Source organism: Macrosteles quadrilineatus, unplaced genomic scaffold (assembly GCF_028750875.1).
Source record: "Macrosteles quadrilineatus isolate MER2022 unplaced genomic scaffold, UCM_ALF_1.0 Scaffold_2__2_contigs__length_208266976, whole genome shotgun sequence".
Classification (NCBI taxonomy): Eukaryota; Metazoa; Arthropoda; class Insecta; order Hemiptera; family Cicadellidae; genus Macrosteles; species Macrosteles quadrilineatus.
In genome coordinates, this window is record NW_026542595.1 from 151,943,171 (window position 1) to 151,963,697 (window position 20,527).

Genomic DNA, 20,527 nt, shown 5'->3' on the forward strand with positions numbered 1-20,527 from the left:
AATGCCCTCACATATTTTACACAATTTAAATAATATTAGTATAACAACAACTTAAGTTTTCTGCTACAGGTTAGCCAGTAAAGCTTTTTTTCTAGTAAAATGATATTACTTTAATATAAAATCAAATGATTTCCTGATTTGATCAAAATATGTTCATCAACAAGCAAACTACAACAGTTACTTAGTGTCAATGACAATAACATGGCTATTCTTAATTAACAGTTTTTATTTATTTTATTATTTCAAGCACATAGCAATCTTCAATAAACTAAATCATTTTGTTAATCTCTTCCAAATAATATAGAGAAATATTCCAAAATGTTCTCTTTTAGAGTATAAAATATGAAAACCAAATGTTTACCCCACAAACCACGTACCCTTAGTCCGATTATGCTGGATTTCCACTCGTTAGAATAAGTGTAGGTGTTCATATATACCAAATTGCATAAAAATTGGATCATTTTTGCTCGAGTTATAATGCTAACGTACTCACACACCTTATGAAATATGATATTCAAACGGATGGTGGTTTTTCCCTTTGGGGACCTCAATACAAAAAAGTATATCGGTCCCAGGTCCAGGTCTTACCATGTGGCCTACGGTAATAGCTTGTTCCCTAATTGGGTAATTCGCTAAAAGCGTAGAATAAACTTATATGGATTCGTTGTTATTGTTAGGTAAGTATTTTTCGTTAAACTCAAACGTATTTTTATGACGAATTTTGACTGGGGTAGATATATATTTTGTAAGTTAAGTGAGAAATGAAAACATTAAAACTAGTAGGATAATAAATGTTAAGACCTCAGGCGAAATTGAGAAATTTATGTTGGAACGGTTAGAGATGCTAGTTAATAACTTAGTAGAGATACTTATAATCATCTTAATTTAATAAGTAATACTGCACCAATATTTATCATTAATTTGGCCATGAAATGAATCCTTATGCTTTGACAACTGACCAAGTTATAATATTTATATTTGCCTCTGACGAGTTTTATTTAAAATATAGAGCTTAAAAAAATATCTAACGTTTTTACTGAAAATGTAATTTCTGGTGAGATATATTCTAAGGGGACCTGATTTGCCAGCTTAGAATGCGGACCGACGTTTCTCTAAAAAGGAACTCTTATTTTATACACTTACACTATACACGCTCTGAAAAGTTGTATCAAGGAGTAAATTCATAAATATAAAACTAAAATATATTTCCCATTACAGAGCGTTGGAAAGTACATTGAACATAAGGCACAAATGAGATCAAATCAAATCCAACTCCAATTGATACAAGATGACATCGGAGCCTTTGAAATTCCAGGAAAGAGTTATCTTTTTATAAAGATGGTCTTGAAATTTTTAAGATAGAAACCGTAAGTACTTTCGATTGGTTTATTATTTCTACAGTATGAGATCCTATAGTATATAAAAAAAATGTTTAACTAATGTATATTTTCTCTTAAGTTATTCTTTTGTGTTTTAAAGGGCCATTTATACTAAATATCTTCGTTGGCAAACAGCAAGACTCAAAACATTGTTTGTTAAAACTAAAAAATGGATTTTAGTAAGATATTCTATTGATGTTTATGGTTAAAATGTTATTTAGGTTGCCAGTTATATTTATGAACTTTTCTTACTTTAATCCTCTTGTCCGTGGTCATGTCATATAGAAATATTTACAAAATTAACGTTTCATTTCAAAATTTTTTATTCCTTTTGAAAATGTATATACATTCTATATTTTGAGTCTGAAAAAAAAGACCTTTTGTATTTTTGCTCTCCAATAGTTGGTCAACCAAACTTGAAAAAAAAATATAGCAGTGGTGAGCTCCATTTTCTTTATTAAATTGTATTCTTCTTTTAAATATGAATCCATCGACAATCTTACGAAACCCACCCTACCTAAAAAACCAAAAGTTAATTAATTAATGCCAAAGAACTGCAGGTTGGTATAGGGCTACTGGAATCTAGGGTAAACTATAAAAGTTATATTGTCAAAGAGTTTACTAAAATGAAACATTCTAAATACATTTTAAATATCTTATTCAGGTTCAATATAGTTGTAGTATGGCGTTAATTAGGTATAGTTGTCATCATCTTGAACACAAATAAAATTTAAAATTGCACTTTTATTTTATTAACAATTTCATGTAGGCAATACAAGATAGTTTATTTTTTTACACACAGCAAGGTTTTGTTACGAAGTTACTATTACAAAGCCTATAATTATTATTTTGAGCAATTTAAGGTTTTAGTGGACTTTTTCAGATTTAAAATAACTGAGACAAAGCTCATAACTTAAGGATATTTAAATTATTGTTCCAAGTATAAATAATAAATATTATGATAGAAAATACTTATGTATTATAATAAATAAATAAATGAAATTAACTTTTTGATGGTACGAATAAAAATCTAACTTTAAACGCTTGTTGTTTACGCAGAGAAGTAATTGATAACAATCTCTTCTTCATCATTTGGTATGTTGTTGAATCTCTAAAACAGGGCTTCAATACAGTAAATGTAAGATAAAACATGTCATAGGTCTATATTTTGTTACTTTAGCAAAACTTAACATTCAATACTAACGTTTGCCATTTCAAAATGTTTTCGTGGCAAAGCGATTGGCATGAGTAATAATCAACAAACCAATATAAAATTATAAAGAACATTTTGATAAGTGAAATATACTATCAAAAATCTTGTATTATTAGTTGGCAGATCACAAAATTTGAAATTTCTAAAAATGGAAACTTAATTGGAAATCATTACTATGTCATCGTTGTTATTTGTGTATTTAATGAGCGTTGGCCTATATTGAACGTGCCTCTGCATTGCGATAGTTAAACCTACCCAAAAAAATATCTGTAAGCTATCTGTTTAAAAACTCTCAGCAGCCGTATAAGAAAAATCCTATTGGTTTTGGGGTTTCCAATATTTCTAGACAATTATATAACAACAAATACAAACTTAGGATAGTTACAGGAAACATAGTAACTAACATGGACTCAAATGGAAGGCATGCACGCCAAGTTTTCACATAAAGCATGGGCAAATATCTACCTACTTTATTACTCGACCAAAACACGTAGTTTGATTTATTTTCGAATTCTTACTATAATGTAAAATGTACCTCCACCAGTGATAATTATATAATCCTATATATTTGAGTTTAAGAACTTTCAGTGAAATACTGGCTTTCATTTAAGCTATTATAAAATCGGACGAGTTTCAATCAAACGCAAGGTGAACAACCAACATAAACATTATTTTACATAATTTTTTTTATGATTAAAAATCAATAGCTCCAGTATCATTTATGTTTTTCTTTATGTTTTAGACTCAAAATAATCAGTAAATCATAGGCATTAATTTCAGCTAATGACCATTTGAATCAGTTAAACTCAAGATACAGTATTACTCGAACAAAATCATAAATATGATAATTTCTTGGATATTATATTTATTTTAACGCTGCCGAGCAGCATGGGTCCTTTTGTAACTATTTAATAAGTACGAGAGGTCGTCCAGTGGTCGAAACTCGACCAAAAATACGTAATGTACTCACTTATCTATTTTCACCCCACACTGTAAATAAAACATGTGATTTGAGTTTCTTCCATTTGTTTTGGTTTTCTGTTTATATTTCGTTGTTATTTTCGTTACCAGCATGGCAACGCATAAGATCCATGTTAATATTTTCAAATTTTTTAACTCATTTTTTGTGCTTATCTTTGAGCCTATTTAAATTTATAAAGGGATTCTGCACACCTACAGGAAAATAGTTTTCTAACGGTATGCGTAGATTTTCCCTACGATGCACACGAGCTGAGAAAAAAGGTTTTAAAGAAACATGCTTGCCTATTAATATATAGATAGATTATGCAACTGCTTTGACATTTGGTCGCTTAATATTTTTAACAATTTGATCAATAATTTGAATCAAGCTAATATTCTAACAAAACCCAAACAGTGACCAGAAGAGAATAACTCAAGTTCCCTCACAAAGACGAGATTATCTGCTTCATTTACACGGTTTATTGTCGTGATTCAACTCCACCTCACGTCCACAGTTAACCCCCGACGTGGATGGTGGCTAGACATGGAAACTGCGTCTAACACACTACTATTGTATTCAATTGAAGATAGTCTGAGAAATAAATGTTAATAATTTAGGTAAACAGCTTAGTATACTGAAATTGCATCTTCGATCGCTATTTTGTTCCATTCCAATTCGTATACCACAACAGGTATTGGTGAACAAAAGTGGGAACAAAAGATAAAAAATAAAATAAATAAAAGTTTACAATCCATATGGGTAAATTTATCTCAAGAACTTCAGTGATAAAATATATTAGTTGGTATCACGCAGTTTTAACTATACAGGTTGAAGTACATAATCATAGTCACACAAGCTGATAAAAGTTGTAATAATTTCTACAAAAATCTGTAATATGTTAGGGCTAAAATAATTTGTAGCTTACAATCTTTCAAACAGCTTGTAATCGACTAAAAAAGAACAACAGATCAAAATCATTATTACAAAATAATATGCCTAAGATTTATTGTTATTGTTTACACATTTTTTTCGTTTTTGAACATTATTTTACTTCTCATGGTAAATGCAAAGCTAAATAATCAAAAATGTTATTTAAGTTAGACAGGGTAAACATTAGTATGAGAGGGTATGACGTTTAATATGAAAAGTCGTGATTAAACCCCAAAGAGATATTGTGTCATCCGTATCAAGTATCGTCTCAAGTAGTTTATTCTTGTTATCGTAACAAAACATAATTTCACAAGAAAATAATTTTAAATATTTTGGCATGAAATCGTTACATAATTATACTTTTTAGCTGTGGTTAAAATTGAACAAAAAAACGTCTTCTGAAATTAAAGTTTATAGTAGTTTTAATTATATTTTAACTGAAAGTAAGTCGTACATTAACGATGCGTTACAATATAAAATCGAATGTCTGTGCTATTTTAAATCATTGATACATACATGAAGTTTAAACCTCCTAAACCATAATGTTCATTGATGCTTACACTTTTAAACGTTTCAAATTTACAGGGCCAACACAGTTTGGAAAACCTGATTTGAACTATCAATCCCAGCTTTAGGTATAGCTTAAACGTACGTGCTATACTTAATGCTTACACGACAAAAAGTAACAATGCAGCCATTTAAACTCTACACTACTTGAAAGAAGTGTTTCCAATAAGTTGGGAAAACATTGTAAACAAGTGGGCCAGACGTGATATTTGTCTTGGTTTAACATAAGGACTCTACGTTTTCGTCTCAAAATTGCTTAAGTAAGTCAAATAGAAAACTCTGACTTTTATGTCACATTTCAATTCCTTCACAATGCTCTTGCTTAAATTCCAACTAATTTTACCTGGTAAAATCAAATAAGAAATGTAATTTTTTCAGATTTTGTTATTACACTTCTGATCGTGTTTTTCTGATATTTGTAATGGTAGTGGATTTTTTTATAGATATGATCATATATTAATTCATTTTTCATGTTGTATTTTATAGAAACTGTATAACAAAGAGGGAGAACACGTCACAAGACAATAAACCAGTATAGATACATTGTATGTCGTAATAATAATTGTAATTACGTTAATATTTTGTATATTACAACGTATCGTAGTCCTGTTATTATATAGTAAATATTAATTCACAGCATTTAGTAGTTTTATTTGATATTGTCCTTATGGTTTTGACGATATTTAAAAATACTTAAATGTGTCTGTAATGTCCATACAAAACTACTCGATCTTGGTAAGAACCTTCCATTAACTTTCCATTACCTTTACCAGCACTAACTAGCCATTACCTTGTAATGGCATGTGACAAACATTTGAATGAATTTTAACTTAATTAATTTTTTATGATATATCAATAAAAAAACGTATAATGTACAGGATTTTAGATTGAAATTTAACATATAACCTTGGTAGATCTTGCAGCTAATCTTATATCTCTGTCTACAATACATCGACGAACATAATAGTTTCTGAGGTTTATCTGTCCCTGAAATGACTAACCTCCCAGTGGGGATGTTTCCCCTTCTTTAATATACCCTTAAAGTTCTTACAATACACAGAAGTCTGTAAAGGGAGAAACAAAAGTAGTAACGAACAATGTCAACAGTGTACGACAGAACTGTAACTTCGAATGACGATGCTTTGTGGGTAATCATGACGAATGTCAGCCTAGAACAGCCGTGTATATTCTGAGAAACATATTATTTGTTAGTGCATTGCCATTCTTACATACATTATGTGTATATTTGTTTCATAAACTGAAATTAGCACTCTAAAAATATGCAAATAATTTAAAATATGAAACTTGTTCTTCGTGAAACATTTAGGAATGTTATTAATATTAATTACTGCACATTTTGAGATAAAAATGTATATTTGGGCTTCTAAAAACCGTGTTGATTAGGGCTTTTGTGTTATTTAGTGAAACTTGGGATAATCTTTGCTTTGTGAAATAAAACTAGTTTTTACAGCCTAACCACAGTTCTTTCTTCCACAGAAAGCCTTTGCAATGAGGTTCCATCAAGTCCCTTCTATTGCTTATTTCCTCTTGATGGTTTCTATCTTTTTTTGAGTGTTTCTAGTCATATATTTAAAGGGTGGCAAAACATTTCTTTACTTTACTCTAAATACTTATTCGTCCTAAATTAAGTTCGTAACTTTGCAGCTAATGCAAAATTTAATTGTTCTTGAACGGTTGAATACACTGAACCTGCTTGTTATCGTATGTCTTTTTAAGGACTTTTTAGCCAGTATAGAATACTTTTGTTTTGTAAACAAATAGTTCAGTAGTTAGGTTAAAAAGGTCTATAGTCTGTTAATAGGTACAAAAATGTATGAGCAAATTTCCCTATAGGGCAGTATATATTATCGTAGGTGAGCCCGGGACCGATTTGTTTTTTTTTTTTTTCATTTTGATGACCCTATAGGCTAAACACACTATTCATGACAATTAATTCTTAGGATGACTTAACAGCATTAAAACGAAAAGATATATCACAACCAAATTTGCCTTATTGTCATTACTAGTAACAGTGAGCCACTTTTTTGTGTATATGGTGTCACCAATGCGGGGCAATAGGGAGCAAGTTAAAAATCTTAAAGGTAGGCTTAGCTTTATATGTACATCAAACTAAAGATCTTGTTAAACTAAAAAATGCAAAAAACTATAAAAATTACCTAATGAATTAAAATAACCTTGTAAAGAATGTGTATGCTGATATATGATCTTCTGATTGGAATAGCGGTGTAGCAAGATCTTTGTACATAAATAAATAATGTGTATTGTCGTTCATTCGCTCTCTTCATTCGCTATCTTGGTGAAGCGAACATTCATTGTACTGGCAGCCATGCTTCTTTCGTGTATCTGAAATCGTGGTAAAGATTCGTCTTACTATGTCTAGAAGTTTGCTTGGTTAAATTGGACCGCACTTATATAAATTTCATTCAGGGTTCACTCGTAAAAAGAGGGTTTTTATGTTACGATAAAATGTGTAATGGGCAAGAAGATTTAGATTTTTATGAAAATAAGTTGCTGATTCAAATGTTGATTTCAAGTATTAAGGGGGTATTAATCCAAGTATTAATCCACCCAGTCAACAACACGAATATTGGAATACTGAAATAATGTCGCTGATAACTTGAATCTTCTTAAGTTTTGTTCTGAATATTCTCAAACCTCAATATAATATCAAATAAATCTCTATCTTATAATAGGTAAAAAATCGTCTTCTCTACCATGTTATTTGGGTTTCAAATGCGTACGTTTTGTTTCCAAACAGACTATTTAGCTTATTTTCAGCAATGTTTATCAGGGGTCGTTTGACGGAAAAGTAATCAAAAGGAATCAAAAGTAGCCTACGTTAAATGATTATTTGGAATCATCAAAAGTATATACAGACAAAAGATATTTAGTGACTAAACAAACAACGAGAACCTTAAGTTCATACGCAGCTACATCATTAACTTTCTAGGTCTAATTTAATTAGGAAAGATGTTATTATTGTTGGAAATCTATGTATGGTAAACTTAAACGAGTAGACACAATTGTCTTTGCAGAATAAGACATTATGTAACGTACAAAAAGGTCAAACTAACTACAAAATCTAAAACCTAGTTAATTGTAAAATGGAAAAAATAAAAATGGTTTAAACGTCGGCACTCAACAATAAAATGAAAAATGAACCTACTTTTAGATTATACACCATAATCATCTTATTACTACATAATAATCTATATACTTAATACGCTAATGCGATTCTCTGAAACATCCCTTTTTGAATAGTTTCACTTTTTACCCTAGTTTTACGATTGAGGTGTCATTCTAACCCTTATGATCTAGAGGTGTGCCGAATAATAACTAAAAAGATAATTTCATTTAGAGCTTTGCTTCTTGGTGTTTATTTTCAAACATGGCTTTCAAAAATCCAGTAATGCTGATCAAATTTCTATACGTATAACAGTTTTTAATGTGAATTTTAATTTAACATATGTTTCTTCGGTTTAATCACAATTACATTATAAACAAGATACGAAACAGTTAACATGCTACTTTTGTTTGTGGTTTAAGTACTACTTGAGATGGACACATCACTCTTTTTATGGCGCAGGTAAAGAATCGGCAAATTGATTTGTCTGTAAATTAGTAGTTTAATTCACCTAATCACTGTCTGGAACGAATATAATCATTGGAAGGTAAAAGGGTATTGTATTTTTCGTTATGTCTTAAAACAAGTTTTAAACCATGTTGGAATGCGCTATTTGAGCATGGGTCACCTCGTAATCGTTATTTCAGAACAATTGCATAAATGATCTTTAATTTGTTATTTATGAATATTTAATCAACAAAGTAAACCTAATTAGATTCCATTTGTATTTAATACGTTGAAATAGTGGGTTTTCAAACACTTAACAACTCTTTCAGTGATTTAACGCCGTAAACAAATTAATTTCTCTATCTTAGGTCAATTGCAAGCCCCTTGTGTGGATTTTATTCTAGCCAAGAAAAATCCACAGAGTACAAGTTGTATGTGTTTGTAGTTGAAGTTTGAAGAAAATTGAGACAATTGACAATATACATGTTAATTCTATCTATATTGTATAATGGTTAATAAACAATCAAATGAGGAAAACCATGAAATTTTAGTTCAATTACTTACACAATTAATTAGCTGTTTGATAGTTGAGCAATAATATATTAACATGCAAACGCATAAGTTAAAAGCTATAAATATGAGAAGGAAACATCAACATAAAATATGCGTAACAAATTGTTACTATTGACTATAAAATATCTTTAGAAACATATTTTCTGATTTTATTGATTTAACGACTGCAAGAACGGTTGGTGAGACTTAAAATTGCTTTGGCAATTAAATCTTAGCCTGGTGTGAATTGAGTTTATGAAACGATTCTTAATTAATTTTTCTGTGTAGTGGGAAAACATGTACCGTAGTTTTATTGCCAATAATGAAATCTACGATTCAATCGGCTTTTTATTAAAAAATTTCGAACCCTCATAGTTTATTTGTTGTTATTCTTTTAAATAAAAAAAAATATTATACATACAGAGAGGTTTATATTTCCAACACGAAATGCTAGCTGAAGTCCAAATCAAAGAAGAAGAGAAGTCATTACCACGCATTTATTTGCACTCATGTCGTATAATATTGTTTTACATTTAAGCTAGAATTGAATTCAAATACTAGTAAGATTAAAACAAAATATAATGAATACTGAAATACAATTTTAAACGACAGGCTTTCCTTAGAAATATATATATTGTATTCATGTATTATGTGGATTTAATATCATGTTTATTTAAATGAATTTGAAAGTATTTTAAGCTCTAGAGATATTGAACATATTATATGGTCAACAATCTTCAGTACGTTGGTTTTATTGAAATAAAATATAAAATCCGATTAAAATGGGTGAAAAAAACTTTTTTATCATAATCATTCTTTATTGATTTTCCCTCAAATGGTACATCAAATTATTACAATTTCCTAGTTTTCCCACAACAATTCTTACTGTAAAATTTTCTCTTTGTATAATTTATGATTGTTTCATTCTATGTAAATATAATATATATGTACACATATAATTTGTTATAGTCTTTTAACAGGAAGACATTACAATCCATCCATGGGGCTAAGTAATGTAAGAAATGTTACATCCTAAGAATTTCATAGTAGTTTTAAGTGGTTAGATTATGGAATATAAATTGTATAGTAATAATGTAAATGAATCATTTTCGCAAGCCAAAAACATAGATTTTTAATTAAAATCCCAGTACGATTACGTAGCTTCAGAAATACCAGTTAGCTCAAACACATGAGGGTAAACTTATATCAAATAATGAATAAAATCGAATTTTAAAAATATATTGAATTTTTCAGAACAAATAAATAGTTATTAGTTAATAATATATTAATTTTGGTTTTATATTCTGCATTTTGTAGTTTTTTTTTTATTTTGTACATGATAAACTTGTGTGTGCAAATAGAAACAGTAAATATAAACACATGATATTGTAAAAAGAACAGTTGTTGGAAGGCAAACTTTGAAAAATTATGTTTTAACCCATTATAGGTGAGAAAATCTTTTTATAGTTGCCTATACTTACTGAGTATTAAAAAGAGCGGACGACAATTTCTTAAATTCACTTTGAAAATTAAATTTTATATGTCCTCGTACCTATGAAGCATTAAAATAATAGTCTTGTGTTTAAAGGCCATCCAACGCTAATTTTAGAACATAATCTTAGTTCTATCTATATTTTTCAATAAAAACATTAGATTACAATAAATAAAAATTTACTTAAGTTAAAATTTATTTTCTAATGATGAACATTTTTGAGTTGTGTATTTTTTCATTTCATAATTAAAACCAACCCGTTTCTGTATTTGTCGTAAAATCATAACTGATTGTACAATAAACTTAACTTAATAGGATGGTTATATTAAATCCGTTTTCATTGTTTTTACTTCAGAACCAATTTTCTCCTAATAGATTCAACTGTGATTGAGGAAAATTTCAAACATTTCAAATCCAGTCACATCCCTCGCTGGTCAACTACTAGAGTTAGTTGTGTGGTTGACCAGCACGTTCCGTAGAATTGCAGAAGTTGGGCCAAGATAATGTTGTTTCTGACCACTTGACGGGCACAACTTAGATATTGAGATTCATTTGAAGATATCAAATATCCAAAACTTCATTTATGCATTTTGTACTGGTTTATATTCCTTTTAATGCAAAATACACATAATCATACTAATTACTTACACGTTGAATATGATAGCAAAAGAAAGTAAATTTAATCCAACCAATATAGAAACATAATACTATCTTATTATGACAAAGTAATATTAGAAAATTCGATAAACCAAATTACCGTTTTAATCTTATATTTAAAACTATAATCATTAAAATTCAAGGTCAGCTAAAAACCGTAGTATATCGTTTAATGATTCAATTAACTTATCCTTGGATTAGACTTAATAGTAATCACCTATACACGTAACAAAATAAACAACTCATACAACCTGTTGAATAAAACAATATGAAATTACCTCACATCAGCATACTACAGGCTAAGCAAATCCCAAATTGTCTGATTGGATTTTACTACAATATTTCCATAAACAAACATTATCTAATCCTCTTTTAAATAACATCAAATTTAATGGGTAGGCAGGTTTGCTGCAGGTAAGTTAAAGTTTTTTTTACCCAACTTTAATAGTATAGGATTAAATAAATAAATTTGCAAATTTGATCAACATACAGCCTTAAGTAAGCAAACCACAAAATTTATCTTTTTCTCCATAAGAATAACATGATAATCTTAAATGTACAGTCTTTTGGAACTTTCTCCGCAAGATTTAATTTTACAACGACCCTTCAATACAAAATGATTTTTTTTTAGCTTTACACGATGGTTGTATTGAAAATCGAGCATTTCCACGTTTTAAGGAAAATCCCCATAGAACTCCGTTCTTATTACCAGATTTTGCTGGTTTGCAATCTCGTTCAATTTTATCCCATCTCATTCCTTCAAGCCAAATTTAATCTAAATCTGACCAAAATTACTCAAGTTATTAGCCTCGAGAGATATCAATACGAAAAAGTAAATCGGTCCCGAGGTCAAGTCTTACCGTGCCACAGTAGCTACGGCAATAGCTATGGGGAAATTCTATAAAAGAGCAATATTGATTCGTTGATTGAAGAAGGAATGTAATGAATACGTGATAATGTACAAAAAGTATTTTTGTAGGACAAACTTTTTGCATAACTATAACTTTCAAAATTTGTATCTCCATTGTTTAGTTCAACTTTTGTTACACTTCTCAATGCGATTTGACTATTGTATCAAGTTCTGAGGACTAATAACTGGAAGGGAACCAACCCCGTTGTGGTTCTATCAGAAATATGTTTTTTTTATATTACTTTTTACAAAATAAAAAAATACTTGTTTTATGATTAAGGATATATTTTAATTCAGTGTAAAGGTTATTAGTTTTTTTTAGATCAACTATAATGATCAATTAAGTTGGTAAACAGATGTTTGGAAAAACTAAACTTTAATAAAATTGCTATATTTATGATTTCGCAGCCACCTTGCTCATAGATCCATCACCCTATCATAGCTATATTCTATGTCACGGCGATCGTTGAAAGTAATTTTACGGTCCAGTTTATTTATTGAACTATTTAAAATTGGTGATAATTAAAATGTTATAAAGCGTATGTACGCGTTGTAGAAATAGTAGGTTTGGTAGTTTAGCTTTCCATTGTCAAAAGAACGGAAAGTATTCATTATATGATGATGTACGGTATTTGTGGCCAAAGTGCACTATGTGATCTCTCAAGAAATCGTGGGAATGTATTGTAAGTATTCCGGCTATTTATAATCTTAATCGTGGTCTTTTATCAATCACATAACCGTACTAGGTCTCAATATTTAAAGATAACCACTATTTTAAAGTAGAATACGAATGGTAGGTAGACTTGCTAAAATATTGTAATAATAAATACGGAATCAAAGTACTTTAGTTATTTAATTCAACAGGCTAAATGAAAAATTTTAGGTATGAGATTTTTATAAACTATTAAAAGTGCATTTACTGCTTTATAAAAAACGAGGCTTCTTCAAAAGTAATAATCTCTAACAATAAACCCTTATGAAATCCGCGGACAGAAACAATAATCACTCTTTTATTGAATCAACACTAGGATTTTTTAACTGAGCTCTCTTTCCTTCGCAATCAAATTTAGTTGCAGCAAATCCCTTCTCTTCAATAAAAAGTGATATTTCGTCATGCAGTTAAATTTGATCTAAATTTCCTTTTGATTATTTATAATACTAAATACAACTGAATAACAACTAGTATTGGGAAATATTAATCAGATTAAATTTAAGAAGTAAGATTGACAAAAATAAAATATCATACCTAATATTGTATACTTAAAAAATAAAATAAATTGATCCGCTCTAAGCAAATAAAAAAGTCGATTCAACGATCTGAAAATTTGAAAGTCTAATGACCCGAAACAGTTCCTCTTCATTTAGGCCTAATATTTACACAAGTTTCAGCCCGGTATTTTGTTGTATACTTCAGCGAAAATTCCTTGTTACAGCAGGTCAAAACTAACATGCACAACCTAATTAAAAACTAATTCTTTAAAATTATTAAACTGTACTCGAAATCACTGAATAATACTAATTACGTAGTTAAGGCATAAATGTACTCCCGTACGCAGCAAACCTATATACTGAGCCAAGAGAGTCTATAGAACTAGTTTAAAACTTGTTCCATTTATTAGAACTGGTAGTAGTTTGGGTAATATTCTTTTAACAAGTTATCACTTGAAGGATAATTAGCTTGGTAGCTGAGTGGTTATGGTGATTAAAAGGTCGCTGGTTCAATCCTGAAAAATTTCAGTAACTTAAGTTAATAGCCTAGGTATTAATATCCCAATCTCAACTGGTATTAACACAGTTATAGGAAAAGGATGGGACGGATTACAGATCCCGAAACGTAATGAAAACTTATCTTTTGCTAATTCTTGTCGGAAGTATCCACAATAATCCGGTAGACAATATAAGTAATTATGAAAAAACAAATTTTAATTACACAAAAGAACATACACAAATATGTTTGAAGTTCATTGTTGGTGATGGTGAGTTAATGTTGTTCAAAGGTTTATTGCGGACATTTTCCATCACGATGGTAAAAAACAATACACAACGTTTCGGGATCTGGAATCCGTCCTCAGGTGAAAAAAACCTAATTAACACATTACAACTAACAATACACAAACACCTAACCTAAGCTGGAATACACTAATAAACGGGAAAATAGGATTTTCTCAAAAATGGCCCGAACGGTTTTGATAAACATTTAGTATGTTGTAGCCCTTTGAATTCTGAACAAAATTGTATGACTCCCATTTCTATAAAAATTACGGTTCAAAAGTAATTGTCAATTAAGTAATTTTCCCCAAAAAAAAACCCACTAAAATAACGGCAAAATCAGATTTTCTAGAAAATGGCCCGAACGATTTTCATATAACTTTAGTACGTTAGAGTCCTTTACATTCTGAACAAAATGCTACGAATCCCATTTCCGTAAATAATACGGTTCAAAAGTTATTGTAACTTACGTTATTCTCCCATAAAATAACAAAAAGATCGGATTTTTGGAGAAAAGCTTGTTTTGATCAGAATTAATATGTTATGGTCCTTAAAATAAAAAATAAATAAATAGTACAACACCCCATTGCTATAACAATTATGGTTCGAAATCTATTGCAGCTTTTGTGATTTTAACAATAAAACATCATATTTACTCTCCCCACTTACCCATGATAAAGGTTGTTGACAAGCTTATAGGAGAAAGTATGTGTCAGAATGCTGATACCGTTTATTACCATCGTGATGGAAAATGTCCGCAATAAACCTTTGAACAGCATGTACAAATATCTCATCCCAATCATGCTACATTTGTAACAAAGTTATCAAAATACGGTGTATAAATAATGGTTAAATTAATATTTTAGTAAAAGAAATCAAATGTTTTATACTGTTGCCGAATTTTTAACCAACTTTAAAACGTTATTTCGTCGCAACTCTTTGCATGTTTAGCTTTGACTAATTGAGTGGAAATATTTTCAACTATTTGGTTCGCTCTTTAAAAGTAGAGTTGCAAATACAAGTGTTTGCTATACAAATTGATTAAACTTTATTCACCAGCAATATTTTTATTTACTTCATAAAACGATAAAGATTTATGTCACGGTTTGCTTGGAACTCATATAAACTGTGTCATATTTTTTAGTTAAAAAAACACTAAGAATTCTATATGTGTTCCTATATTTACTGCACAGAGGATTGATTATTATTATTTATTTTGTTACATCTATATTAAAGGATTCCAAACACAAACTGTGGTTTCCGAATATATAAAAGAAGGTTTCTCTAACAAAAGCGTATAGTAAATTAGATTAATGGTTACAGTAAAAAATCACTGAACGCTTTTTTTAACTTAGATAAATTTCTGGTTCATCGGCGTTACTTACACACTACCTTTTTCAAAATTTCTATTATAACATGAAAGAAATGTTTAGAAATTTGTTGATAGTACTAATTAGACATTGTTCGCAAAATAAATAGGTCAAAAAACAACAATGAAGAATTCAAATGTAAAATAAACAAAATTACCTAACCATTCTTACAATGATAAAAAATGTATCGAATTAAATAGGGAATGGTGTTAAAACTCATTAATCATACTCAGAGTAATTTTAATACATAAAAAATTATGTGATTTTACATCTATGTTATCAATCTTTCAACTATCGCATGTACAAACAGTTTGCGAAGGGAGTTTTTAAGTTAAGAGTTAGTATATCATAAACAATGCCTCAATGATATGCTAAAAAAATATGCTAGATACACTAATAGATCGTTCAGTAAGAGATTTAAGGAAAACACTGCTATCAAACAAAATAATCCAACTTCAATTGTATTAAAAATATTGGCCAAAAGACGATTTGGAAAAATCTAAATAATTTGAAAAGCTGAAATAAAATAAATTCGCTAAACTAGAGCTAAAACAATACCGATGTACCCCAACATTAAATTGTTTTAATTTTCTGAACATATCACAGTGCCTTTCAAATTATGTATAGAGCTTATTTTTTATTTCCGAAAGCAATAGCAAACATAAATGTGCATGAAATAAAGATCAAATACAGAAATCTGTTGACATTTAGTTTCAGTAAATGTACTTGCTATAGATTCAAATGAAAACTCAAGTGGAGTAATCTACGTAATCTTATAAGACAAACTAGATCAAATTGAAATCTCGACTCTTGTGATCTGATGGTGAAGTCTAAAGCCGTCTCTAGTTGCACTTCTTATCAAGACTTAACACACTAATTAATTGTTTTTGTGTTACGTAATTGTTTATTTAATTAATTCAGATTACATGTGCCATCAGATTTTAATTATATTTGTACAGTATTTATAAGTACAATTAAATATATATATATATATATATAACAAGCATTTTTCTTATAAACAGACAAGAATTTTTCAAATTCAATATAACTAATTTTAGATCAAAGGTTTCACACATGAGTTAAGGTTGCATTTGATAATTGGCAGCCATTTTGTAATACTAGGTGAAACCTGTCGAAATCGGTGGTTACGTTCAAATCTTACACTAATTCTTTCTGCTGTTATAAATAGAGTTCTAAGAACATGTACACATGATGCAAAATATCTTGAGAAGTTTCACTACTGAAGTAAGATTTACCAAACAGTTGGGTTAGTAAATTTTCTTCGTAAGAAATACATTGGGATTTTGATGGATTTTGGCTATTTTGGGGCAAAGCCCGAGGACTTTTATTACAGGAATTGGTGAAAGGGGCGTGTACACAATAAATTCCTTATAATTTTGACAGATCGTTTGTTCAAATTCATCTATTATTAACGGAGGAGTAGTGTTTCACAGAAATCACCTCCACGCATTATATATAGGGATAATTCTTTCAAAACACAAGAATTTACCTATGTTCTAGACTGCGAGGGCAGGTTCTTATCTAATAAAAGCACTAATTGCACAAGGATATCATACATATCAAACTCACAGCCTACCTTGGGAAAATAAAGAACATATCTATCTTTATTTATTGTTCATGAGGTTGTACTGCTCTTAAAGCCTAGCTTTGTCCTAATTAATTTAGGCATCAGTTTATCTTTAATTTTTTCCACATAAGTCTCTGGTCTGTGCCTAAAAAAAATTCGAAGCAAAGCAAAGTTGGGAATAACGATCGGAATAAAGTTTGCTGATAGCTTTGAATAGTGCACACAGGCTCAGACCATATGGCCGACTATGTCTGAGAGTCCTGCTCGTTCCTAACCCAGCATTCTGAATAATTATTGAAGTCCGAAACCATATAAACTTGTTTAATACATTTTATGATAAACTTAATGTATTATGATTTTTACGATACATTTTGGGTTTGGTATGTAACACTCTTATGGTTTTTTTTTTATATTAAGATTCATTAAATGAGATGGGGCTCCATTATTAGGTATGTTCCATATTGGTGTATGATGTAAGTCTATTAGTGTATGGTTGTGTTTTATTCCCAAATGTCTTGAAACATTTGTTTGTGTATGATTGCCAATTATAAGTGTTTCTTAATGTTGTTATTTCCTTAAACCATTGGTAAAGGCTGCTGGATTGGAGTCTCTAAGGGCTCTATCAACCAGAGATTAGAAACGTAATTAGTCTAACTGAAATTAACATTTGCATTTCCGCATAGTATTATGTCTTTATCTTTTTCCTTCAGATAAAATATTTTCTATATTATAAATATAAGTGTCACTGTAAACATATTATAGCTTTTCCATTACATTTATTAATCAATGTATTTTATATTACGTCTGAGGCGTTATATTCCTTCGTTAGAGCTATCTGAGATTAGAGAGAACCAGACCAATCCTGGATGAATAAATTTAATTAACACTCGATCTCAATTGAAGGCAAATGGTTTGATTAGAATCAGACTGTATTAGCAATTTAGAATACATCTTGAGGTTTTGTTAGATTTTTCCGAAATGTAAAAAGTATTTATTATTTTACGGAATAATCTAAAGCATAGTTACTTATTTTGAGCGAAACCATTCCTTTTAGTCAAATTAAATCAGTCAAATAGAAGATTGAAAATATAGCAAAGTTTTTCTTAGTCTCATAAACTCTTAAATTATAACATTATAAATATTATTTTTTTGCAAAAAAGTAATACTTAAATTAATATTGTAACAGTACGGTAACAAAAATTTGAAAACATCTAAAAGCACACTTTTAGAAAAGGAGCTCTTGATTTCAATCCACACAATGAAACGCAAGAATATATGGGTTGCATTGCTATATGAAGTATACGGTTTGAATAGGTTTGAGATCCAATCATGTTGGTTAAGTCTTTATTTAAAATTGCTCTTAATCTATTTTACGTTAAAAACATATATTGTAACTATATATTTATTGATTCTTTCAAACAAAAAAAGCTACACGTGGAAAATTGACCTTGTTTTCATTTTAATTTAATTGTAGTTCAAAAGGTTACCTAGCTACTAGAAATAGTTATAAAACATTTGTTTTTTGTGTCTGAGTTAACTTAAAGACATTTTACGCTCCCACAAGTGAAATGTTATTATTGTTTTGCTATATGTAATGTTTACATAAAGATTTATTTTAGTGAACGAGTTATTACATCACAATTCAGTTAAATGTTACCCAAACGTATTCGCCACGGTTATAATCAATATTATTAAGCTGTTTTTACAATGCCCATATTGATGTCTTACAAAAAGGTATTTCTACGTAATCCGCTAACAATCTAGATCCAATAAGAATTCCGGGTTGATTAATTTCATCCTCATTGATAAACAAAAAGTGGGATTGGATCTGATAATTACTTGATAATCCACTGGAAAATATTTAGCGTTACTTTAGAATTTAAACTTTTAAAATAGTTTTTATATTTTTAATTAGAATGAATAGCTAATTTATGTTCCAAAATATATTCTGTAAACTATATTTTAGAAATTTTAGGCAATTAAATGTATATTTAAATAATTTGTTCTGTTGGTTAAATGGTAATACTAGTCATTAAATCATCTCTTGCGAAACGTAAAAATCTGACTTCTAATTTGTTTATTAGTGTTAATCCTCTTACATGCCCTGCAAAAGCTTTAATTATTTTTTATACAAATAGGTTAAACTCCCGTATTTATGGGCATAAAAAACAAGATTTATTAGCTCTACAATATACTTCTTTACACTTACTTTGCTACTTTACATTAGAATAAAAATATTCATTTATTTATCTATATTTCCTTATTATTAAGCACACCAGCACAAGTATCAGCAATATTTGGAGGATTACGGAGTAGGGCGTCTGCCAGCTTATTTAGAGCTCCCTTTCTGTATCGAATTTCCACTTTGTACTCAGCTGACTCTGCACGATTAATTTGGTTTGGTACCGTTAGGGAGTTCTTCAAATATATCAATTCAAGAGGTGTTATCAAATCAACCCAGAACGTGGAGTTCGCTTATAGAAAAACGCGCAATACGAATAAAGTTTTCCTATTACTACATAATACTTTTGGCTGATAAAAAGGCAATAGAAAAGTTTTAACTTAATTAGGTTTTATAACTGAATTATAAAACAAACATTTTACATAAAAGAGAACTTAGATTTTTGTTAACTAGGTATTTCACTTGAGCCTTTCAATGTAGTGACATAAATTTAATGGAAACATCAAGTACGGGGGGACATTAAAAAATAACTGTTTTTAAAATACTGTACCGAATTAACCTTCCATCTCGTCTTCTTCAATGATCAGTTCGGGCTTGTTTGTGAACTCATATAAATTCATTTTAAGGTTCTAATTTGTGTATAATTTTAGATGGGGGTTTTAAGAAATACATGATTACCATTTTGACACGTAATTATGTAAATTTAAGACCAAACTGTGTTTTGCTTCTTATGTCCCTTAAACGAAACAGTAAGGGCCCGAGACCAAGACCTTGCCGTTACCACATCGGTATACCACTGCACTAAAAAAAATCTTTTAACATTTTCTAGAAAATTAACATAAACCTATATTTTGCAGTTTTTAACATTGAGATTTCAATAATTTTGATTAATTTGTTTAGTGAAAACTAGCTTTATATGCGTTATATAATGTTGCATTGACGACTCCCCTAAACACTTTCACAATCTCCATTTTGTTGGCATCAGTTCCAAGAGACATTTCTGCAGGAATATTGAAAATCCATAGAAAGTTGGGATTCTGCCTAATCTGACTAGAGCACGTTGAACTTAACCACTTTACATGTTAGTTTTTAGTAGTAAAGTATAAATACTTTTGCAAAGTATAGTTCATTAGATACATTTTTAA